The sequence below is a fragment of the Haemorhous mexicanus genome, chromosome 2, assembly GCF_027477595.1.
Source record: "Haemorhous mexicanus isolate bHaeMex1 chromosome 2, bHaeMex1.pri, whole genome shotgun sequence".
Taxonomy (NCBI): Eukaryota; Metazoa; Chordata; class Aves; order Passeriformes; family Fringillidae; genus Haemorhous; species Haemorhous mexicanus.
The window spans coordinates 42,796,679-42,822,405 of NC_082342.1; the positions used below are offsets into that span (position 1 = coordinate 42,796,679).

Consider the following 25,727-nt stretch of genomic DNA (forward strand, 5'->3'; position numbering starts at 1 on the left):
TCCCTCTTTTAAAGGGAAAGAGAGAAATCAATCTCCCTGCTGATTCAGCTGTGGGCCTCTTATGTCCAAAGAATATCAGCACTGCAAAAAGAAGAAGGGAAAAAAAAGTGCAGATTGAAGTTTTTTTAATGATGTGGATCAGTGATATTTATGGACTAAGGTTCCTATCCCTGGGATCCATTTGATGCAATCAAATTACTTTCCTAAAGCATCAAAGACTCAGATTCTAAACTCAAACCCCTTGTTTGGTCTTAATTCCTTCCAGCATGCTTAGAACTAGTAATTTCCAAGACCAGATTAAAGTCACGGATACTACTACTCCTAGATCTTGTAAACTTCCTCCTGCAGGACTGCCTTGCTGGAGAATCACAGACACTTTTCTCAGGCTTTTTAACAGCTACACACATATCTTTTTAATTTCCTAAGACAAGGCTAGTTCCTTTCAAGATGTTCCACTGGTTCACTGCTATTACTGTCAAAGCTTGCTTGCTTTCCCTCTTTTGCCTGTTTTTTCTCTATTCACAGGCTTCTAGGAATATATCAAGCTGCATTTTTTTTTTAACAGCAGTGTTTCCCTCTTCTTACCTGCTTTGTTTTGCACAAAATAAAAAAAAAGAGAGAAAGGAGTAAAACTTAAAATACTCAGAAAGCAAAAAAGAAAAGAAAAATAGAGAAAGAGAAAGAGAGAAGAGAGAAAGATGGAAAGAGAGAGAAGAAAGAAAGAAAGAAAGAAAGAAAGAAAGAAAGAAAGAAAGAAAGAAAGAAAGAAAGAAAGAAAGAAAGAAAGATGAAAAGAAAAAGAAAAAGAAAAAGAAAAAGAAAAAGAAAAAGAAAAAGAAAAAGAAAAAGAAAAAGAAAAAAAGAAAAAAAGAAAAAGAAAAAGTTCCACCATACTTAACTCTACCTAAGGCTCAAATCTTTTCAATCTTTGTAAAAAGCTAACAGTGCCTCATTTAGAGGCAGAAGTAAAAAGTTCACCAGAAATGCCCCCATCTGGAAGCATTTACTGGCTTAAGGTATCTCTGTCTTTTGCCATGTTTCTGTGAAGTCACATTTACAAGCTAAGCCAGCCTTTCTGCTCAGACAGTCAGGATACAGAGGCAAAATAAACTTTAGCCCAGAGCCTTGAGGACACTCACAGTGCCTTGCAATATGCTACTGTCACAAAAGTCCCCTAGAGCAGCACTGCCTGCAGGACACACTCTTGAAGAAGAGAACCCAGACATCTCAGCAGGTCTTGTACTCCGCCAAAGGTTTGTGCCTGGTCCTGTATACCCCAGAGTGACTACTCAGAAGCTACTGAGCACAGATTTCGATGGAGGTACCTTAGCTTGTGCCAGGACAAGCTGGGGCAGGTCCAGGCAAGCTGGAGGTGGATAAAAGGAGGCAGCTCTCTGGAGAACTCTAGCCCAGGTGAGCAGCCTCACTGAGACAGTTCTGTGAAGATCAGTTGGTTAGCAGACCCCAACCTTGCCACACAGGCAGCTCAAGGAGTGCTTCAGGTCCTTGAAGTCTCACTCAGGGCTCAGGGCCCAGAATGATTCCAAGGTAACTCACTCAAACCTTGGCTGGTTTCCCATAGATTTCCCCTGACTTAACCGTGTCCAAGCTGTTGTTTTGTTGTGCAAATTCATGGCGATATTCTTATGCTCTGTGTGCAGATGTGACTGGTCAGGCCTGGCTTCTTCAATGCAAGAGCTCTGAGAAGTAGAATGAGTGAGAAGCTGATGGGAGGCACCTCTGGAGCTGAAGGTGCTGAAGGCTCCAATATTTCTAATGCTTTTACCATGAACTGGACACACAAAACCAGAGGGAGGGAAGATGAGAGGGAAGAAGGGAGGATGCTACTACTTTGTAGAGTGAAAAACCCTCCCTTCAGCAGAAAATAGCAAATCTGCCTCCTCTTCAGCCTTTCATAGATAATTCTGGTAGAGGCAGAGGAGGTATCTGGTGTTACCAGATCAGAAGTAGGCTACTGAATCCCACAGTCCGAATAAATCAAAAATAAATCCAGATACTTTGTTACTGTGGCAGTAGAAGCATGGATAAATGCACTTTAAACCCACTACATTTTGAAGTTATTTCTAGCTTTGGTATCTAATATGAAGTATCCAGGTTGGAAAACTCTGACCTAAAGACTTGCTCCATTTCATCTGTGAATGAACTCAGCAAAGGTTTTCCTGGCCTGACTAGGAAATTTAACTCATTCATATGTCAAAACCACTTCAAAATCCTTGGTGATGAAGCATTATGGAAGAGCTGAGTACTCAGAAATTGTGACTCAGCCTTTCCTCTCTCCTGTCCCACCCCAAAAAACTGCAATCAGGAACTGGCTCAAATAGTGAAACAGTGCCTTTTTTTTTTTTTTTTCCCTCATTATGAGTAGTGATGGAGAAGGGAAGTATTTTATTGGACTCCTAGGTTTAAAGCAATGGTTCATCTTTCCCAGCTCTTCTCTGCTCCTGATTTTTTTCTTCTTGATGCAGATTGAGATGTAAGGTATAGGATGTGACCTAAGAGGAGCCACAGTACCTCCAGTGATGGGGAAGGGCTGTGCAGTCTGTGTGTCTCCTCTTACAGCACTCCCTCTTACAGCAGTGCAGCTTCACATTTCTCTTCTTGCCTGTGATCCCTGAGAGTGCCACGGAGCAGTGGTGAGCTGGACTTGATGCTGGGATCTCAGAGAGGGAGGGAGGCCACAGAACCTCAGCTGTGGGGGTGGAATGGACCATGGTGGGAGACCTACACCTTTGGAGTAATCACAGCACTCAAGGACCTGGAGATTGACATGAGACCAAAACCCAAGGCAAGACCACTGCTGCAGTCAGGCAAGCTGGCAAGTTGCCAAGGATAAGGTGTTATCATCATTCTAATTAGCTGCTGAGTTATGATCCCTGATTTCATTGTTTTGAGAAGTGCACAAAGAAGACTCTGGGGGAAGAGCCTTAGCACAAAGCACACTTTCATCACAAAAACTGGGCTGCCAGGATCACATCATCCTTTGGCTTGTGGACTTACACAGTGAAATGTGCTGAAGAAGAAAAGCCCTCTCTATGTCTGAGTACCTCTAAGGTTAGAGAAATGACTGAAGCTTTAAGGGGAATGAAAATAAAAAAATGAAAGAAAAAATTAATATAACCACATATAATCAACTAATTTTGTGAACACTTTTCTGTTGCCATCAGATACAAGTTGCAAACTGGACACTACTGCACAGCACAAACATGATAAAAATTGTTACAGAAAATAGAAAGAATGAGTTTCTGTAGGCTTCACATTTGGAGAGAGGAAACCTAGAAACCAGAGAGAGGAGCTAGTAATAGAAAGGACAGCCTAGGAGCTGGAAGTTATAACTATGGGATGTTGTGACCTTTCAGGCCTTAGACTTCAAGTGAACCCTGGCAAAACAAGACTCTGTCCAGAGGGCCAGGCACAATGGCAACAGGGTCATGTCACATGAGATGTGAAAAATTCTGTATTAGACAAATAAGAATCAGTGAGCTCTGCAGCTGGCCTCATCAGCACAGCTTCCCACCCCATGGCAAGCTCTGGCATCTGCCAACTCCTCCTCAGACCTGCACTCCTGTTAGTTGGTACCCAGAGCTCTGGCAAGCTCTGAGAGACCTTTGCTCTCATTTTCAGTACATTCTTGCCTTTCCTAACTATGTATAAACTGTATTAGAAAAGAAAAGGTGAATGTAATTAGTCTTCCCTAGTGCCTGTCTGGAAGAAAATCAGTTTTCCTCAAGTATGCAGATATGGCATCCTAGCTGTCATTCTGTAAATGGTGGAGACTTTTAAGCCTATGGGTCTGCCTTGCAAAAATCCCAGTGAACACGGGGCCGTGGTGGTTTCATAGAGACACAGGCACCTACACCAGAGTCCTCTGCAGCTCTGTCTCAGAGTCAGCAGGGGCTGAAAAGAGAGTCTCACAAGAAGCTGTTGCTATCACACATAGTCAGCTCTGTAACCACCAGGTTTCAACCAGGTGTTCAACAGCAAAGGTACAAGAAGCTCTAATAAAATGCTTACAATTGCCTTGGGAATAATAACCCTTCCTGCTATTATCAGTGGAGAAACTGAGGTACAGAGAAGCAGGGAATTGCTCATGGCCACACAGAGAGTGAGTGGCCAGACTCCAATCTCCTCCACTGACACTCTCAGCTGCAATCGCCCCTTTAGGCCATGCTGGCTGCCACCAGGAAAAAACAAGAAGCAGGTTGCAACTTGGCAGCTTACGAGACTATAAATATAGTTCAAGGTTGTGCTGATACAATAATAATCCACAAGAGTGAAATTTGAGCCATTTATGTGTGTGTGCACAACCAGAGCTGGAAGATATGTTTATAATGTTGCTCAGAGATTTCCTTTCCATTATAGTCTGAGCAAATGCACACTGTGCTAAAGACAAAATATTCTCTCCACATAACTGTGCTTTCCTGGACCTTTCCCACCTTCCAGATGCAGTTTTCTGTTCTACCCCTCCCTTTCACTTGTTCTCCTTGCCATGAAAATCCTCCTTGCTCATCTGGATGGGTCAGTAGGAGCAGGGAGCCACCAGATTTTCCCAGATGGGAATAATGCACTCAGAGTCTTTCCTTCCTGCAGAATCAGTAACAGGATACAGAGGAATAGGAGGCAAGTGTAAGAAAAGGGAAAAAATAAAGATAGTAAAAGGATAATTTGGCCTTCAGAACACTTCCTAGGAAGTCTCTAGTTTGCACAGTTGGTGTACAGCTGTACACCAAACTATAATTTAGAATATGGAGTAATAATGGCTATCCCTGCCTTCCTACCAGCAGAGTTTGTGAGTGAACTGAGAAGAAAGGTCACTACCTCCTTTTGCTTGTACATCCCTCCAGAGATGTCCTTCTTGCCACTTTCTTTTCCTCTCTCCCTGGCTGTCTTGCTTTGTTCAAGTCACAAGGCACAAACAGACTCAGGGACAGGCAACTGGGCCAGCACTTCTCCCCCTTTTTTGGTTGATTTTACTCACACCTTCATGTGTTTTCAACATACTCATCAACTGCTTTCTGTAAATAAGGGAAGGCTTCACTTCTACCCACTCACAGTTTTTGTTTTGTCAGCTTCTCCTGTGAATTCACCCCATGTATTATAATGCTGGATCATGTTTAATTTATGCCATTTAGTCTTTCCTTCAGACCAGCCTCCCTGGCCAGCAGCCCCAGAATTTTCATACCCCTGTCCCAGTGCAAGTACTTGGAAAGTGGGCCCTTCCCAGTAGAGCTCTCTTGGCTTTTCCACTCTGGCTGGCTCCTTTCCTTCCCAGCCTACCAGCTGTTCTGGGAGCAGCAGCTACTTCAGAGCACCACAGGCAAGGGCCCAAACTGCTTTGTGCCCTTAGGATTATCAAAGTATGCTCTAGTTTAGGGTGCTTTCATGTACCAAATCACTGTGGGGCCTGACTTCTCAGAGCATTGGAAACTCATGTCAAAGTCAGTGGGTAACAAGAGGTTCACCATCCCTAGGAAGCACAGTCAGGCATGTGGGAAACAGTAGCACCCCAGTCGAGGGGACAGATTAGACCATAGGGCCTCATTCAATTCCCAGGGGAATGAGCTGAAATCTTTAGGTGAAGGTCATAACTAGTCCTAGTCATGTCAAATAAGTAGCTCCCACAAGCACAGTTTGCACCAACTGGCTCAAATGCATCACATTCCTACTCTAATCACTGATTAAAGAGGAGGAAACTGCACATAAATTCTTTTATTGCAGAGGCTGGACTTAAACCCCTATCAGCTCATATCTTGTTGCAACCATAAATCTTTTTCAGTGACAGCAAGTTTTTATCAAGAAGACCCATATATTCCTAATATCTGGCAGCCAGCCTAAGATCCTAAGTTTATAAAACTTGTTTTAAAATAGGCCAATAAATTAATTACATATATTAGTGTAAATATCCAGAGTTTAAAATGCAAGTTCTGGACCACAAAATCATAAGAATGGATTAAAAAACCCAAACAATCCAAGAGATTTAAGAAAGAAAATAATGAAAATAATCCAACATTCATTCACTACCACATTTCTGAAGCTAGCACATTGACTAAACGTTCACAATATTTTTTCCCCACAGACATTATGGGGTCAAATATTTTTGAACAAACTTGAGATTGCTACTTTCTCACTTTCTTTCAGTGCTGCTGGCTTAACAGAGAAATAGTATTATTAGAACTTGCCATCATAAACGTATGAATTCACTGCAAAAAACAAATTAAGTTGGTCATTATGGAGTAAATCTTTTTCCTAATAATGACACTAACTATGATGGAACCATGCCAGAAGTCTGATGCCATTTTGGTTAAGATTGGAACTTTATATTGTCCCAGAGATACTAGGAGACATTTGAATTAGCTGTCATAGTTGGCAGTAAATCCAGACCTGCCCAATCCAATACATTCTTTAGCTTACGAAATGGACCAAAATGATACAATGGGATCTTCATGGGCATTAGAAGGAGTTGGAAAGGGTGAGGCAATTTGGCAGGTGTAGAAATGAGATTGGGAAAAACAAGATAAATATTTTCCCTGTGAATAATTGTCCACAAAATCTGCAAGTGAGACAATAAAACCCAGCTTTACTGGAATAACTTTGGTCTGTGAAAGAAAGGTCTTTGGTGAAGAGGATTCAGAATGATAAGGGAGAGCAAAGGAGCATCCCATGCAAATGCAGCTGTAAGGCAGAACTGTGGGAGGGCAGGGTGGCTTTGGGAACACCAGTGTCTGCTGGGGACTGTGCTGACCAAATCCTGTTCACTTCTGGAAGTGGAATAGCACAGTCAGGAGCTTCCAGTGGTTCCTCTGGGAAAGGCAAGCAGCTTCAGGTGTTCTTACATGGCATCCCCATTACAAAGGCTACTAATTTTTCATAAATATTTTGGACTATAGTCAGACCACTGCCTCAAAGTATCTAATGTATCACTCCACCACTTTGATACCTAAGATCAAAAAAGGGGCTCATGTTGTTTACTACTTGCATTGCCTAGCTCTTGGCTAAATCAGCACATAATCTGTTCCCATGGTACTTACAGGCATCATGTCTGAGCTAAGAAACCTCCCTGCAGATTGGTAAGGATTTGGCCAGGTAGTGTTTGGATTGCCCAAGGATATGAGTGGAGAAAGCTTAAAGCTGCCTAGAAGTCATTGAGACATTTAAGTAAGGCACAAACTACAGCTGGCCTTCTGCTATCCTACTCTTTCTGCAGACTGTACAAGGAGCTGGAGGAAGTCAACCCTACCTTGTCACAACCCCAAAACAGGCATGATGTTTGCATTGGGCAGAATAAAAACACCAGTCCACATGCCAGACGGCTCTTATCCTCTATATACCTAAAAGATGCCTGTTGCAGAAAGACTTAAGATGACCATTTTATTATTGATTCTGATTATTTTCATGTCAAAATTGATCTTCAAGCCTCCACAGATTTCTGGTACAATTGGTATTCAAAGATGGATAAAGAGGGAAAAGATTTGTGCTCTCTGAGAGAAATACGCAGTTATGTCTGTATAAACTTCTGAGCAGCATTTGGCCCTAAATGTCTAGCTGGGACTCAAAATATTTCTAGAACAATACAGCTAAAAAACATTTTTTTCTAGGCCATGAGATGATGACTGTGTAGCTCCCCTGAGGATGGTGTAGCCCTGAAACAAGGCTTTGTAAGCCTTTCTGGAAAGGTTGAAGACCAAGCAGAAGGCAAGTCTGGCCCAGGTCTGTCTGGAGCAAATGTGCTTAGTCCAGAGCAAGCAGGAGGTCTGGTCTCAAAGAAGGGATGCTACCCTGCAAGGGCAGCTTGCAGAGGACTGTTCATCCTCCCCCTCCACTGTATAGAAGGCAAACACAAAGTCATACAAAGCAAAAGGAAGGATTTTGCCCCTACGGTAAGCCTTGAGATCTGTATTAGAAATATTTCCTGTAGATGACACATTTACAAACAAGCAGAAAGCACACAAAGGGAATATCACTATGCAGTCAGCAACGAAGGATCTGAGACTCCCTTGATTACATAAAGTACAGACATTTTTATTTTATCCATTGCATGGTGTTTTGAATATTCGGACAGACTTAAAGTGTTTTACTTTTGACAAGGCAGAAGGAAAAAAAAATGCTTCCAAATGGCTCTGGTAGACCCCCATGGTCCCTCCTGAACACTCAAACAACATGAAGGTTGCAACACAAACTGACCAAAGAAAGAAAATTTATAGATGTTGCTGCACTATAAAGCCAACCCAAACATGTCCTCTGTGACACACAACTGAAGGAGGTCACTTGCATATTTTGATTCCCAAAACAACAAAACAACCCAAACTCCCTGCCCCCCGACTCCCAGTGCCTGCTGATGAGCAAACCATGGAGTGCCTGCATGTACACAGACGGGGCAGGTTTTCCATCCAAGTGTGTGGTCCAGCTGTTCCTTGTGGTGGGAAGAACAGCCACAAGGCTATTTCATCTTCTACCATTCAGGACTTGGGAGCAGGATGGGTAAGTGCTGCATGGGCTCTCATTGCACATTGGAACCTGTGAGATTCTCTTGGGCTTGAGGCCAGGATTTTCACACAGAGTAGAGGGAGCAGGGTAAGCTGCTCTGAACATCATCCCAACTGATGGCTAGAATTCTCTCTTAAGCTGTACTCCTTGGTAATGGCTCCTGGATATGCAGGGTTTGAGTCAGACAGTTTATCAAAGTTTATCCCATTCCCTTCTTATAGGAAGGCTGTTAAATAGAAATTGTAGGGATGGAAGGTGATAATGCAGCCACATCTTTCCTCATTCTTCCTTACTCCCTTTTTTCTGCCTCTATTCCAGAACTCTGTTTTGGTAGATGTACCTTGTTCTCAGAACTGCTTGCATTTCCTGTGGCTTTAAAAAAAAAAACCCAAAATAAACAAAAATAAAAACAAACAAACAAAAACAAAAATGACCACCCCCCCAACCAAAAAAAAAAAAAAAAAAACTGCCAAAAAAAAAAAACCCCTAAGAAAATTCCCTAGCACTTTCAGGAGTATGCAGGGAGAAAGAGCAAAGCCTCTTTTTATCAAAGAGCCCAGAGCTTTTGTTCATCTGTGACCTGTAGAGACATATTCTCTCTTCAGACCAACCTAAACACATAAGAAACTCCAATGCTTGTCACCAGTGTAACTGGAAGAACTGGGCTATGTGACATTTAACAGGCACTCTCTCAGACATGCAGGTAAAACCTGTATGTGGTAATTGTGCCCATGTACAATCCTCCTTGTCTCTGGGGATTTTGCTACATAAATTAAAACACATCAGCATTTCTGTTATCTAAACCTTTCCTCACTAGGGTTATGCATCTGCTGCAAACCTTAATTCTGAAATTAGCTGTGAGTTTATTTTTCTGTATGTGGTTTTAATAATTGAAAACCAGCTATGATCTCCTCAGCTGAGTGGCATTTTGCAGCACATTTGTCCATATTGAGAACTATGTCTGCTTCATATTTGCAAACCAAGATAAACAGAAACAAAAGAAAGGCAAAACAATTTGCAGCTTTCTCGTGCACACATATCCAGCAACATTTTTCTCTACCAGCAAATACATCACAAACACATTAGGCCAAGAGTGGCAGATGTGAAGAGTGCCAGTTCTTTGAAATAGTTTATTTTACAACCAATTAGACCAATCGTCCACAACCTAAAAATTCTCAAAGTTGGCAGTCACACCAAGGAAGGAAAGATCTCTGCTAACATGGCCTCCAAAGATGTGGAGGTAAACATAATGGCTAAGTCTGTTTCTTTTACATAGAAAAAGAGAATTTACGCACAAAACTCTGCTACTTTCTCTTTTTCCCCCTTAAATATGCTCACATAGATTTTTATAGCACATAGCTATGGGATTACTGTATTTGTATTTGAAAGGTTTGGGGAGGAAACTATGATCTATATGGTCTGCTTGGCCTCTGAAGTTTTTTACTTTCTTTCTCTGTAGGTGGGAACAGAGCCGCCTGTCACAAAGGCTCTTCTAGGCAGTGGTCACTGGAGCTCCACTTTCTGCAGAGTATTTTGATAAGACACAAGAATTCACAGTTCTTACTGATCTTGCAAACATCATCAACCCTCATAACTCTTGCCTTCCTTTATGTATTTTTTTATTTTTTATGTTACTGTACCATATGAGAAAGATGATGGCAAAGCAGCAGCCTCACAAAAATTGTCCCTATCTGTTAAAGGTGGACTGTCTACAATGGACAGCAGAGGAAACCACCAGACAAGGAGACCACCATGGCCACAAAATGGAAAGCTCTCTTGGCTCCTTCGTGGTTGCTGAATCGTGTTTAAGGATCTGCCCATGACCGTTTTACAGAGAGCTTGAACGTAAAGAGAGAAAATTTGCCTGATGTTTGTTTCATTTGAAAAATTCCTCCTCAAATGTGCAGACAGACTTTCTCAAAAATTCTATTAGTGGCCAAGGGGCCTCTACAAAAATCAATTAGTGGCAGCAGAACCAGAGCACATAGGGAGTAACCAGAGAGTCCACAAAGCAAAGACCGGTAGCTTGTGTCTGGAGTGGGTGAGAGAGGGAAATCAGTCGTGAGGCAGAAAGACAATGGTGTAGTCAAAGAAATCCTTAGGAAAATTCTCCTTTTGACACAATTTTGAATAAATTAATTTGCCTTTCTATTCTCACTGCCTTAACATTTGGAGGCTTTCAAATGTTGAAAGAGATGAGTTTTCAGAGTGCACTCTCAAATTATAGTAACTATGAATAACTCCTTTCAGACAGAACTGAGGTTTTCTATGAGATTTTTAACTCACACCTTTGCCAAGTTCTCATATGTCCATGTTTCAGGCATGGATATGAAGGCTGGGTCAGAAAAGTTGCTCCAATTTTGATTGCTTACACCGAGAAATTCTCACCAGCAGGACCGGGCTATATAATGAAGGTCAGAACTGTGAAGAAGCATTAAAAAATGCAAGTAATGCCCAAGTGCTCAAGGTGATACTTACAAGGATTTTACCAGAAGTTCTGACTTGCTCCCAGGACCAGAAACATTCCAAGCAGTACACATCCAGGGTACATTAGTCACTATTGGACTAAACAGCAAAACACGCTGTGTATTTAATGAGTTATCCTCAATTTAAGGCCTATAAAGAGCCTACTTTTCCAATAGACCTTTTTTAATTTAGCCCCATTTGCTGAAGATTGCCCATTTAATGCAACACATCATTATGTTTTTATTGTTAGCTTTTTATGAACTGTACCAGATTAGCTGCAGAGAATTTACACTAGATGCTCTAATTAGACCTTTATAGGTAGCCATAATTTTCTTTTCATGTGCCCATAAAGACTGATAAATTAATCTGCAGGAACATGAACTCCGTCATCTTTTCTCCCTCTTCACCACTCACTCCTTGTTATGATAAAGCCCTAATGAACCCACTTGCACAATTCCCTTCTGTTTTGTTTTCCTTTAAAGGCTAATTTCAGCTAGACAATTCAACTAGCTGCAATATTTTTCCATATATGATGCCAGAGAATAAGCGGCAAGCATGATCCTTTCTTATATGGTTTAATCATTTCCATTCTGAGTGGAAAATGATCCGTCAACAATGGCAAACAAAGAGGTGTGATCCATAAAACTTTGGATCATTTATTTAACAAAGGGGAAAATAAGGCAAAAAGATAAACAATAAACTCTAGGGCTGCTAATTGTCAGTTAATTAGCAAAAATTGTCAGAATAGGACAAAAACCAGTAGCAAGGGAAAGAGTTTTCTCATTTACAGTTTTGAATATGCTCCTCACACAAAAGACAGCACTCTTAAAGGATCCAGTCTCTGATTCAGCAAAAACCATTCTTAAGCAGCAAAATCTTTAAAACTGACTTAAATATATACAAAAAGCTTTGTTAACTAGAAGGGATGTTTTGCTTTGAATGGGATGCCAATCTACTCTACCCCTGATCCTATTGCAGGATCTCTATTAAATATTTTTTGTCTTTCTCAAGACAGAAATCAGTGAAGACAAATAACATGGTCTTTTCATTAGTGCTGGCACTTGCAAACTGAAGACCATAGTTTTTGCTGCACTAAGTCCTTTACAGCAGCTTGTCTGAAATATTGGCTCAGATTCAGCAATTGAAGAAGAGGCTTTGCATTGATACCTACAAAAAAGGCTTACTGCACTCCCAAACACCTGTAAAATTTCCTTCTTGGGTACTGAAATGAAAGAACTTATGCTACCAATATCAGCCATCAGCAATAACGTGGAAGCAGCAAGCTTGCTAAAGAACTGTTCAAGCTGTAAGGTAAAAATGTGACTTTGGGTTATTAAATGAATGAAAACTGTATTAGTGAGGGAATTTGGTGTTCAAGAGGTCTTGGGCATGTTTCAAAATGGACACTATACCAAAGTGCCTGCTGTACTCCTTTATACCAAATACTAAGGAAGAAAATTGCAATGTAAAAAAGCCTCTGTGGGGAGGATTCACCACAGGTAGTACCCACAGCAAGTGGTAAAGGAGCTGAGTCACTGCTGGTCCTCTGTGGGATTATGTTGTGTGGAGGAAGTCAGGATGAGTCACTGCTGGTCCGCTGTGGGATTATGTTGAGTGGAGGAAGTCAGGATGAGGTCCTCATGCCCCAGAAAGACCCACCACAAAGCTCTCCTTAACACAGGGCATTGTAGTTTTCCTTGGCCTCCTCTCATACTAGGTTGGTTTTTTTTCTTTGTTTTCTAAGGAAAAGAAATACATGTGGTCCTATGTGTACTCATATCTGAATCACAGAATCGTAGAATGTTTAGGTTGTGTGGTAAATAGGTATGATTCGTGCTGACAAAATTGAAACAGTAATCAATATTGATACAGTAATTAATATTCAGAAATAATAAAACAGTTAAAAGGTGTAATGCCAAGAAAGAAAGGGAGAGGAGGGGTTCCACCCACCCCCCTCCCCTCCTGCAGATGTTCAAGGCAGGAAAAAGCAAGAGATAACAGTTACTAAAAATTAACAGAAAGAAAGGAAAATCTGGTTGGGTCCCAGGAAAATGTTAATTATATGAGATTTATTGCTTTGATGCTTAAATATAATATGACCTTGTATTATGTTAGTTTTGGCTTACATTATACTAGCTTGGTGTGCATGTGTAACCCAAAAGTGAATTAAAGGACATCGAGGAAGAGGAGAGGCCTTCATCAGTGACGACCCCCAAAGAGAGGTGCGACCACCTATAAGAATGGCGGAGCATGCGCAGTAAAAGTGGTGATGAGGGCAGAGGTAGAAGTGTGATGAATCGAAAATGGGAGGAGATGGCATTGACATATGGCATAAAAGGGGGAATTTTCGTTTGACAAGCTTGTATGTGAGGTGGCAGGGGTCCAAGGACCCTGCACTCCATACCCTGCGGTTATTTTTTTGCTTATGCGCTATTATTGGAACCAAATTATCCCTTATTTTAACCAAATTATATTGTCAATATTTTAAGTGTATCCGATTTTATATATTCTAAGCTACTCAATTAAAATTGCTGCTACCTTTAATATTGTTTGGTTTTTTTTTGATGAAGGGATAATTGGGCAAATATAACAGGTTGGAAAAATCTTCCAAGATCACCAAGCCTACCATTAACCTACACTGCCAAGTTCACCACTTAAACCATTAAGTGTCACATCTACATGTCTTTTAAATACCTCCAGGGACAATGACACCACCACTTCCCTGGGCAGCCTATTCCAATGCCTGATGATCCTTTCAAGGAAGAAATGTTTCCAAGTGTATGGTCTAAGCTTCCCCTGGTGCAATTTGAGGCAGTTTCTTCTTGTCCTGGCTACACCCTCCTTTCAGGCAGTGGTAGAGAGTGATATGGTCTGCCCAGAGCCTCTGTTTCTGTGGCTAAATAACCTCAGCTCTCCAAGATGCTCCTCATCAGACTTGTGCTCCAGACCCTTCCCCAGCTCTGCTGCCCATCTCTGGACATGCTCTAGCACCTCCAGCACTGTCTTGCAGTGAGGGGCCCAGAGCTGAACACAAGATTGGAGCTGTGGCCTCAGCAGTGCTGAGTACAGGGGGACGGTCACTGCCCTGCTCCTGCTGGCCACACCAGTGCTGATCCAGGCCAGGATACTATTGGCCTTCTTGGCTACCTGGATATACTCTGGCTCATGTTCAGCTGCTATAGACCAGCACTCCCAGGGCCTTTTCCACCAGGCAGTTTTCTAGCCCCTTCCCCCAGCCCGTAGCACTGCCTGTGACCCAAACGCAGGACCCAGCCAGCACCTGGCATCACTGAACCTCATACAAATGGCCTTGGCTCACTGATCCAGTCTGTCCAATCCTGCTGCAGAGCCTTTCTACCTTCCAGTAGATTGACACTTCTGCCCAAATTATTATTGTCTGCAAACTGATGGAGGATCTCTCAGATTATGGATAAAGATATTAAAGAAAACTGGTCCCAGCACTAAGCCCGGGAACACCATGTATGACCAGCCACCAGCTGAAGTTAACTCCAGCTTACCACTCCATTCATCACCACTATCAGGGCCCAGCCATCCACCCAGTTTTTCATGCAGTGGTCACTTCATGCATTCAAATACGAGCAGCCAGTTTCTCCAGGAGAATATTGTGGGAAATGGTGTGAAAGGCTTTGCTAAATCCAGGTAGATAACATCCACAGCATTTCCCTCATCAACTAAGTGGGTCTCCTTATCTTAAAAGGAGATCAGGTTAGTCAAAAATACTGGCATTTGCCTGGCCTTATCCACTAATTCTTATATTTGCTGGCCAATTTTGCAAAACATTGAGATATTAAAGAACATACAAGACTTTGAAAACATTTTACACAATGACATGACCATTGACAATAGACAAAACAGAAGTATATTCATGACCTCACTAAGGCAAAGGTGTGAGATTATTTACTCCTTAGTAGACATCAGTGAATCCACTCACGGCAGCCAGGACTCACTTGTTCCCATTCCACAGAACAACTAGATGCATTTCAAGGGGATGCTCCCCCTGCATCTATTGTTAATCTGGCCCTAAACTGCCCTCACAGTGTCACCTGTGAGCCTACTACATCAATTGAGGACAGGGGCTTCTTGCCTCAGCCCCTCTCACACCTCTCTTCTGATTTTCCTGTGGAGGAGGAAAAGGTACCTGGCACCATGCTGGGACCCTCATCCATCTCATACTGTCTTCAGGCACTCATTTCCTGCAGATCTCAGCATATCTGCTTCTGCTGTGTGCTAAGCAACCAGCACCTCTACTGTTTGCAACACAGCAAAATTTAAACATCCTAAATCTCACAACCTTGGATTATGCAATCTTGCTCCTAATTTGTGGCTCTTATTAATTTCTGATAATTTTGATCCAAAACAACAAAGTTAAAAAGAAGAAACAAAAAAGTACATGAAGAAGGGAGTGAGACTGCAAAACATAGTTCAAACTCCCCCTAGATGTAATCGTTCCAACAGAGCAATGAATTTTATACCAAACACCAGTCTTGGCAGTTTCATTTAATTATGGGACCCTATACACAACCCCATCAAATAAGTAATCGGGGACATAGTTTGGCTCATGGACTCAGGCAGTGTCTTTCAATTATGTTGGGGGAAAGGACATTAGGCCTTTGGAACAGCTAAAGCCTGTGTGTGATTTTTCACCTTATTACTGGCAAGGATGCAGGATGTGTTTTTGCAAATGCACGGTTTATCAAAAAAATCTGAAAGGACTGTGGAGGTCTCAGCAAGAAAAATGTTCCTTAATCCCATTTTACAGGTAATTCTGAAGTGAGTTTGCTCAAGTAAAAATAAGCTAACAATGAATAAAAGACAGAAGATATTTTAGTTCTACTTGCATGCATGGCAGCAATGCCAGACCTGCCATGTGTTCTGGACAAACACTGGCATCACAGTGAATGGCATCATCTACCAGGTGCTGACACTGTGTGTTACAGGGCTCCCAGAGGGAGCAGGTTCATTAGCCATGTCTCCTATTGCTATCATCTGCCTTTGTTTAAACCCAGAAACTGAAAAATGATTCCCTAACAAAGAATAGTTACTACTGCCCTCAAAGGCACCAGCTTTTGCTTTCTAACACCCGACCCACCACAGCGTGCTCAGCCCTGCCCAGGTCCCACACAAACTGTGTGCTCACAGAGCCTCCTCTGGGCTGGCCACAGACCTTTAGAGGCAGGGGTGCAAGGGGAAAGGCTTGGCTCACAGCCTCAGTTAGAACTAAGCTACGGACACGTGAGCTGGTGCATCCTATCGTGGCAATTCACAACAAAGCTGCTTCCCCAGGCAGCACTGCTGCCTAACTGAGACAGTGAATTATGCTGCCCTAAAGGAACATTTACACAATCTTTATGAGGTGCTCTAACTCTGAAAGGGGCAGAAGGGGCTTTTTAGGAAGTGCAAAAGTCCCACAAGCTCAGTATCCCTAAAGGAACTGAATATACACAGGACTGGACCTTTTGGTCAAGTCTACGTTGTGGTGAACTCGGATACTCTCTGTGCATACCAAAAGGCATTACAATTCATCTTTAGGGATTTGCATGGGATCTGCTCAATGTTTCTGCTGCTCAGTAAAAGCAAAACAAAAGCATGTTCCATATATTTTTAAAGCAGGATCTGTCCTATACATCTTACCAAATAAAAACATTTATTTGTTTTAAGGAGCTAAAGCATTTTGTGAAAAAAATTATTCAACAGATTTGGAAACACTAGTGGTATCCCCAATGTAATAGCACCACTCCCCAAGCATTCAGAAACCATGAGTCAGATGTCTCACTCCAAAAGAAAAATCATACAGTTGACTTCAAACCATGCACATAAAAAGTGTAATCAATTCCAAAGATGTTTTTGGATTTCTTAGTATATAATTGGGGTCATGTTCCAATCATTTTTCTGACAAAAAAAGCACTAGATATTTTCTTTGATTTTCAAACAGAGCTGAGAGATTCTCATATAATCCATTGTTTCTAGGAGCTGGGGTTTTAAGCAAAATAGAAAACACTGTCTAATGACAAAATCATAAAGCTGGCGGTGTTGCTTGTGTGATACTTTTCTCCTAACATTAAAAGCCTGGCAAGGAAGGAAAAAACACTAAGATGTTCAAAAGGCTCCAAAAAACCTCTGCTTTTGCATATCAAAAAGTAATTTTTTTTCAATTTCTGTTCTGTGCATTAAATTCAATAGGGATCAAATTCTTTTTATCAAACCATCACTAGTGACTAGCATAGTCATCTGCAGCAAGAGTGCATTGGAGACCTCTATTTGTGACAACTTCAGTGTCCTTATAGAGGTGTTACTGGGATGTGAGGGCATTCAAGTCCTGAGACCAAGGCACTGGGAAAAATCCCAAGTGCAAGACATGTCACATTGCCACAGAAAAAGGCAGATATGTATCCTTGCATCAGGCAAATCAGTCCCAACAATGGTATCCTCTCCCTGTGGCCAACAGCAGTTCAGACTGATAGCTCCAGGCTGGGCTTCCACGCAGTCCCAGATGTTGGCACCACCCTCTGTAGTGCCAAGAGCTCTGTGCTGTGCCCCACAACAACCTCCTGACCCTTCAGCTGGCACACGGCTTTGTCTGGCCATGCATGGTGGCTTGCTGAGCCACAGGGCAAGCACAGGCAGTGGACGCAGCAGAAGCTTTGAAAGTTGGCCTTACACGTGAGCCCTCAAGGGCTGCCTCCAGGGCCTGTTTGACTTGCATTATAGAAGTACTCTGAAAGCTTTCACCTCTTTCTTAAATGGTCATGTTTACCTTTCTCCTCCTGTGGCAAACATGAACACGCAGACCATATTTCATCTATTTGTTGAGTTCTAAGAAGGAGTGGTTCATTCTAAACATTTTTGGTTTTATTCAATGGAAAAGAGTAAGCACTTTTTAATGGTATAATTTTTCTGACCTATTTTGATGTTCATAGATCAAATACTACCCATAGTATTCTTACTTTACTCCACAGACACAACAGGATCCAGGAAAATCAGATCTGCTATAGAAGCTTTGTTTTGGAGGAAGGCACTGGAGAACTCAGTAAGTACATGTTAGATAGGATTTCCTTATTAAAGCCACAGCTCCTGCAAGGTTTCATGATAGGACAGGCATCTGCCTTATTAAGAAACAAGAAGGGATGACCATTTCCCAGATCAACATTCAAACCCTACGGTCCCCCCCAACCACAGGGAAAACCAAGCCTGTAACCACTAATAAAGGATGTTCTGCATCCAGCTCCGATATAGACTGTTTCTGTGCTCAAAAAACCAACACTATACCTAAAATGTCAATGGCATCATACGTTTCTTATTGGACTCTTTGGACAACACAAAAACCACTGCCACCAGTCAGTTTTTAGCCAGATTTGACAAAAGCTAGTGAGAATTTGGCCACAGCTGTATGAATTGTGGGCCCATAGGTTGTTTCCTAATGAAAAGACAAAAACATGCTTGATCTCTTCATAGCCTCTACTTCTTGTAGAGAGTTTATAAAGGTCTATAGGAGTTCTCTACAGAAATAAACAACGTGTGTCTTACCTGGGAGGACATTTCTCACTATACTTCCCAAAAGTAACTCCTGTCACATGTAACAGCAGTGAGCTCAGTTAAAGGTTGTTGATGCTCACTAGGAATAGTGTTTTTGAAGATGCACTTGAAACTTAGTGAACACATTTCACTCCAGAATATAACCTTGCCTTCCTCTGCACCTCAGTCCCCTTCAGGTCTAGGAATAAACATAACAATTAACACTGACATGAAGAGTTAGTAATTATTCTCATGGGGCCAAAACGGGAATCTGTATCACCAGGAAGATCAAAATACGGATACTCCTGTTTTCCTGAGAGAGGGAGCTTACACAATTCTCATGGAGAATGTTAAGCCAAGAACACTAAGCCTTTGAATGAAAGGCAGTTTTTCTGAATCCCCTAACACTGGGCTCGACCACAGAGCCGACTGCCCTGCTCGGTGGGAAGGAAGTGAAAGACCAAAGAAAAGCAAGCATAGTAGTGCTTTTTGATCCTGGAGTGATTGTAGTAATTGTAATCTTTTACATCTAGCCACTCTTCACAGTAAAATAATGAAAACTATATCAAGATGTAATAATTTGCTAAACATCCAGAGGGAAAAGGAAACCCAAATAATAAGCAGCATAGACTTAAAATTAGTGTTTCCTTTTATTTTAAAACACACACTATTACCACTGGATAAAATCTTAAAAGAGGAATAATTCAGTATGCCAGAATAGCACCACTGTGATGTGGTTTGAAAACTGACTGAAGGTTCATAACCAAGGGCTAATTCGCATGTAAATGTAATGAGTTCTGCCCTGTGAGGCAATGCATGAATCAGTATATTAAAATGGAATTTTTTTTAGTACTTACAAATTATCTGAAAGAAGAAATAAACAGTTCAGGAATGAAATCACCAGCTGCTAACAGAACTGGAGAAACATCAAGAAACAATGAAAACAGCAGAATATTGCAAATGGAAAGAAACCTGCAGTTTAAAAGTGTAAGACGCTGACATTCAGTTCAGACACAAAAATGGCAACTTGTTGCCTGTGGAAAATACTTGGCTCACACACATTCAGCAAGGTGGAGTCCAAGTCCAGATGAGAGTACAGAGGAAGAGCAGATTAATGCCATAAACATGCAAAACCAGAGCGTCAGTGGTATCCATACTCTCATTTCACACTTTATACAGGAAGTAGGTGCCTCTGTCCTCCTGAGAAATCAGTCCTACAGCACAGCATCACCAGCCAAAAGGTGGGAGTTTGCAGGTGTGTAAGCCCAACACACAAACCACAGGCTCCCACCTCCTGGCATTGCTGTGCTGGGAGGAGACAGGCACAAGGGGACTGAGCATGGACACACAGTGGCCAAGTGGCTGAGTGCCCTTGATGTCAGGTGTCTCGGAAGGCATTCTCAGCTGGCAGTGAGCCAATAGGGCTGCCCTGCCCAGAGCTGGTGTCACTGGGTTTGCTAGGGCTCAGCACGTGTGGCACCAGCCCTTAAGGCTTTGGGTGGCCCATAAGGGGATGCTGTCTAGGACAGAAGACAGGGTGAGAGAGATGGGGGCAGTTTGTTCCCTGGCAAGGACAGGATGGACAGAAGCAATTGAGTCCAGGAGGCAAGATAGCATGATTTATGAGGAAAACTCATGCACTGTATGGAGAAGCTGGCAAGAACTTATCAAGAGAAGCAAACACGGATGACAACAACCTCAAAATGCTTAAAGGATGCAAAAATCTGAAAGCTAAGAGTTTATGGCCCATTTTCCACAAAGGATTCAGACTTTTGCTATTTACATCTGTCTGTGGCTAGTACTTGCAAAGAAATGAGAGCTGAGGCCTTCTGAAAATCAATTAAATAAACACAATGAGAAAGTGAAACAGGAATTAAATCCATGCTGAATTTCAGAAAAAGACACCCTGATGCTGTGAAGCTGTGGAATGGTATCCCAAGGCATGCTTCTTCACTTGGGCCTTTCCAAACTGGACTGAAGAAAGCTTTAGCACTAGTCCTGCAAAGAATCTGTGATTCTGTGGGTAAAGACTCAAGCTGCTTGCACCAGCAGGTGTTTTCCTCGTCAGTGTCAAACTTAATTACACAGCACAGGTTCACTTTTGAGCACGTTACAGGAAAAGAACATTCTGAGCTGAAACCCATAGTTTCCCAGCCTCCCAGAGCTCTCACCCATTTGCAAACAATTGCGAAGGTGGAAGAATTCAGGGAACAGATGTAGCCTGCCCCCCTAGTCCCATCTGTTCACATCAGAGAACCACCACGCAATCTGGCAGGGAGAGCTCTCTCCGCTCAAGATACACGCTGGCCTGGGCTGAGAGGGGAGAGGGAAGGGGGGTCAGGGAGGGGCGGTGGTCGCGGGTCAGATCCGAGAGGCTCTGCCAGTGCTGCGTGGGAAGCTTGCACGGCATCTGCCAGTACCATGTCTGGCTCAAGTCAGAGCAAAATCCTTCAGCAGAGTCTGTCAAAACACAAAGAACTTGCCTGAAGATTTTAGCATCCCCCTGAGCACACATCTTCCCACGAACACCACTGCGGCAAGGAAATGTCTCTCGCTCCCCAGTCAGCCAGAGGAGGCTTGTGAATTTGGGGATGTAGGCATGAGAGGATGTGCCAAATACACAGTGTGGAAGGGAAGACTGAAGTAAGTGGGTGCTCAGAGGTGTAGATATGAAAGGCAGGGGAATATGGCCTGCAAAGCATTTGTATATTTGGTTTCCTGCACTGCAAATCATTAACAGCAGTGCTGGACACCCTTGACTGGGATAAAATCCCTGTGATTTGGGAGCCCCAGTGATACAGGCTTAGATCCTGTGTATCTAGCAGTCCCTGCTTCTTCTCTTGAAGTCTGACTTAAAGCATGGCCTGCTCACCCTTCCCTTCTTCATCACCAGCTCATCCTGCAGCCTTTCCGCTCAACTGGAGCTGCTCCAGATCTCTGGGGAGCACACAAGGCAGTGGCGAGGTGATGGAGCTGTGGTGTGACAGCCACTGGTGCTGGGCAGAGAGCAAAGTTCAGCTGCCAGTTCACACTCCTCCCAAGCCTCCTTCTTCGCTGTCTACGGAAACAGGCTGGACATGACTTTTCTTCTCCTTTTTAAGGCTGTTGCAAAAATCTAGATCCATGAAGCATTCAGCTAGTGCACCTTCAGGCAAGTATCCAGGCTGTAACACAGCCTCAGCACTGCTCTAACTAAGCCATCCTCCAGTTCTCCCTATGGCAAAAGTAGTGTAAAAACAGCACACAGTCCAGTGTACAGCAATAAAATGAGGAGAAAAGTACACAGCCTGCTTCTAAGTAAATAGGGAGATATAACATCAATGGAAAACAGCAAAGCTGACCCTCCTCCACTGTTGGAGTAATTCAGCACTTCAGATGTGAGATCACAAAATATTAATGGGAAAAGGCAACGCCATAATGCTTTTCTACTGATAGCTGAGGTGCAAACTATTTTGAATCCTTTTCTCCTTTTTTTTTTTTAATAGACGTTCTTGTGGTGGTGTTTGGGGGTGCTTAATATCCTCTGGGAAAGATAAACATCAGTGATTATTTTAGGCCTGTATGACCTTGCTGAGGAGTAACATGACTCTTTGCAGGGCTAAGAGCAGACTTGGCAGAGCCCAGTTGTAAGGAAGTCTTCTATTGTGCAGACTTGCTTTGCCTGTGAAGCAATATGGTTTTTTGTCTTGCAGAGCAGAGCTCAGAGAAAAGGCTCAGCTTGCACCAAATTCTAGCAGAAAATGACTGACTCATTTTCAGAAAATCAAACAGGATCACAGGAGGAAGTAATAACTGGCCTTCGGAGCTGAACACTTTACAATCCTGATCTTGATTCACTCACAATGGCAGTGGAAGAAGATAGCAAGTGACAGTGGAAAGCAACACACATTCTATTCAGTTTCAATCAATCTTTGATTTATGACAAATTTCACTAAATGTTAAAAAAAATGCCTACCCAAACATGTCCAGCAATGTTTTCATTTAAACTAACAAAGCAGCGTTTCAAATTTCTGACCACGTCTTGGTTGGCCAACAGCAGAGCCTCTTTCCTGAACAAAATGATTTGTTGTAGCAGAGTGGAGTAAGCCACAACAGCTGTAAATCTGCATTTGCTTCCCTGCACAGCTCTGGTGCACCTGCAGATGAACTTTCAGTTCTGAATTAGACACAAACAGCCCTCGCAATAAATGAATTTATTGGCTGTCACATGTCCAGACTTCTGCAGGGCACTTGAGTCACGGATGGAGTTATGAACAAGGGACACGTTATAACCAAAGCAGCAGAATGCAATTATTTTTAATGCTGCTTCCACCTAGTCTCTCACTCCTTTTAAGTGTTCTACAGTTTTGCCAAGGAAGCCCAGGGTACTGTAGTGGTCTGATCTTTTGTCCTTCCCCTCTCCACTCCCACTCATGTATAGCTGTGTTTGCAATGCACACTTGCACTATGGGGCATGTGGCTGCAGTCCTATGCAGCATCTCTTGCCCCTTCCCCCTCAGTCAGCTGCTGCACCCAGCCCTTAACAAAAAGTAACTCATTTGGGGTTAATGAGTGTGGCTGTGAGCTATCCTAACTGAGCTGAGCTTTCAGCACAGCTCAAAATCCTTTCCAGATTAAATTTAAGATTATGCTTTTGGGTTGATGTCCTGGTTTAAAATGGCATAAAGAAATGCAGGACTGCTATCCCTGAATTCAGCAGTCTCTGCAATACCCTGAGGGATAAATTTGGCAGGATACTAAGAGCTTTGGTTTACATATGGGTCCACCTCTAAGCAGTAGCACTTCCATACAGCACAATGAAGTTCCCAGGCATCCACAGACTTAATAATAGCCACTTCACAAGCTTATCTTAGCTATCTCCTCCCCGTTACAGTGATTTAAGTAATATCAAGTAGGCTGAAAATCTGCCTTGGTCAGCTTGATGAGACTTGTAGGAGAAGGAAGGTGTCCTCTTGCAGCTGTGTTGATGTGTAACATGAGCTATTCTGCATCTACAGAGCTTCCACCTGGCTGAGACAGAGGTAAAGAAACACCACAGGAATTCACAGCCCTTGCATAAGTTTGTAGTAGCCACGTGAAGAAGCAAGGCTCTGTTAGCTGGAGGCTGGGGAACTGTGGGTACCTCCTCATCCCTCTTTTCACCAGACTGTCCACACAATTGCCAGCACCCTTGATTAGTCCCTCTAATTAGTCTCTGCCTAACCATGGCCTTTCCTTCTCATTTGGCTAGCCTGAAGTGCTGATAGCTGGTAAAAGTTGTGACTTTAGCAAGAAGACACCGCTAAGCCAAATGGGGAGTACTTCACTGTATACAGGGAAGCTTTGTACACTGCTGCCTAATAAAAGGAGGTATCGGGATGAGGATGCAGTTAGGTTTGAGGTGAGTTTACAGCTTCACTCCAACTTCCTCTCTGCCCACTGCCCTGAAGCTCAGACAAGCCCAGTGCAAACAGAGCAAAACCCCTGGGGGCCAGAGGAAGGAGTGTGCAGAGGTTTCCTTCCCTTTTCTTCCCACCTCACCCCAGTTCTGCCAGTTTAACTTCTCTGATACTTGTAGAAGAACATAAGCACCATTGACACCCATATCTGGGGGTCTGAAAATGTTATACACTAACACAGCAAGACCTGCTGTGGGACATATCCTTAGCTGGGTCTCCCTCAATACTATTAAGACCATTTTTGCCTCGGGGGAGGAAAATAAAACAGGAACTCTGAAAGCTGACTTCCCAGATTTCTCTGACACCACAGCATGCATGACCCTAGAAAATTGCTGCTGCAGTTTATACCAGCCAGCTCCTCTCTGGCTAGTGGAGAAAAAGCTGAGAAACATTAGGATCCTTAAGGAAGGAATCTGCAGTAGCTCCTCAGATGGAGCAGCATTCAAAAAACCATCCATTTTCAAGACATGGTTCAGTTTAAGGATAACTCCCTGAATGATAAACAACTTGTGGATACTTTTGCTGTGTGCTCAGCAGCAGCTTTTCCTTTGGAAAAACAGTGGTAGAACTGGGTTCAAAGAGTCATTAAGAAGCCCAGCCTTCATGCACACCAACCATTAAAAACAATCCCTTCATTTCATAAGACCTCACTGGCCTTGGATTCATCCACAGCTGTTGTTCTCTTGGTTTTGTTGCTGAAAAGACTTGGAACAAGTTATCTCCTGGAGTAAACCGGTGTGTTGTCAGCTGATGTCAGTAGTGCTGCGCCAGTTTGCACCAGTGGCAAATCTGGCCCCAGCCACACGAGAATCAGGAAACTGAGGTTACAAAAAGGGTTTTTTGTACTACAGGAATGAATGACAGGGCAGTTTCAGTTTCCTGTGTGACTACATTTCTTGCATCCCTCACTTTTGGTCTTTCTCACACACTGCATCCCAAGCACAGCATGCTGCGTGGAAAGATTAAAGATGTTGCAGATCTCATTAATCTGGAGTGTCCCTGAACATGTAGCTACTACAATTTTGTGGGTAGGACAGAAATTTCTGTACTGAACCAGTAATGTCACAGAAATAAGTAAGGAAAAAAATTTGCAGGATAAAAGCAACTCCTTTGAGCAGACATTTAGCTTTAATGCAGCAACCTTTCATCTCCCTGGCTAAGTCCTCTGCTGGTGTAAACTGTCACATCATCATCGAGCCATATTATTTACACTAGTTGATTTGTCCTGCTGTATAATCTACTTTGTGTTGTAACTTGAGATATCACAGCCACCAAGTAACTAGACAATCATCTACAAAGACAAATCCTGTTAAATGCAATGAGATAGATAAAAGAGGCAATGGCTTCACTGACAAACCGTAGGTGGATGCTGTGGTAATACCTAACCTTTAGACCTTACCTAGATCACAGTGAAACCAAAAGAAGTTTCTGTTACCTCCCATGTTGGCAAGATCTGTCCCCAGCTTCTCAGCTGGAGCTCCCAATTGAATCACAGAACACTGCAAGCCAGCATAACATCAGAGACTGCGATGGTACCCAGGCAGCTTTTTACCTTTGGAAGTAAACAGGTGGTGATGCTGTTGGCTGCAGTTGATGGGAGTCTCACATGGTCAGAGGTTTTGCAGGATTCACCTTCTGAGTATGATCACAGGGGGGCTGCAAGATCCAGAAGTTTGTCACTGACTCATGCAGAGTCAAGATTTCCCTGTGTGTTCTCTGGCCAACCCCTACAGGAAGTAATTTTGCTTTCTTCTGTTCTTTTAGAAATCAGAACTTTGCTAGATGACA

General features: G+C 42.7%; 1 protein-coding gene across 1 annotated transcript in view; it reads right to left on the reverse strand.

Moving 5' to 3' along the window:
• The window catches only part of MAML2 (mastermind like transcriptional coactivator 2), a 217,845-nt gene that overhangs the window by 171,597 nt on the left and 20,521 nt on the right, over positions 1–25,727 (reverse strand). The gene's annotated exons all lie outside the window — the stretch shown is intronic.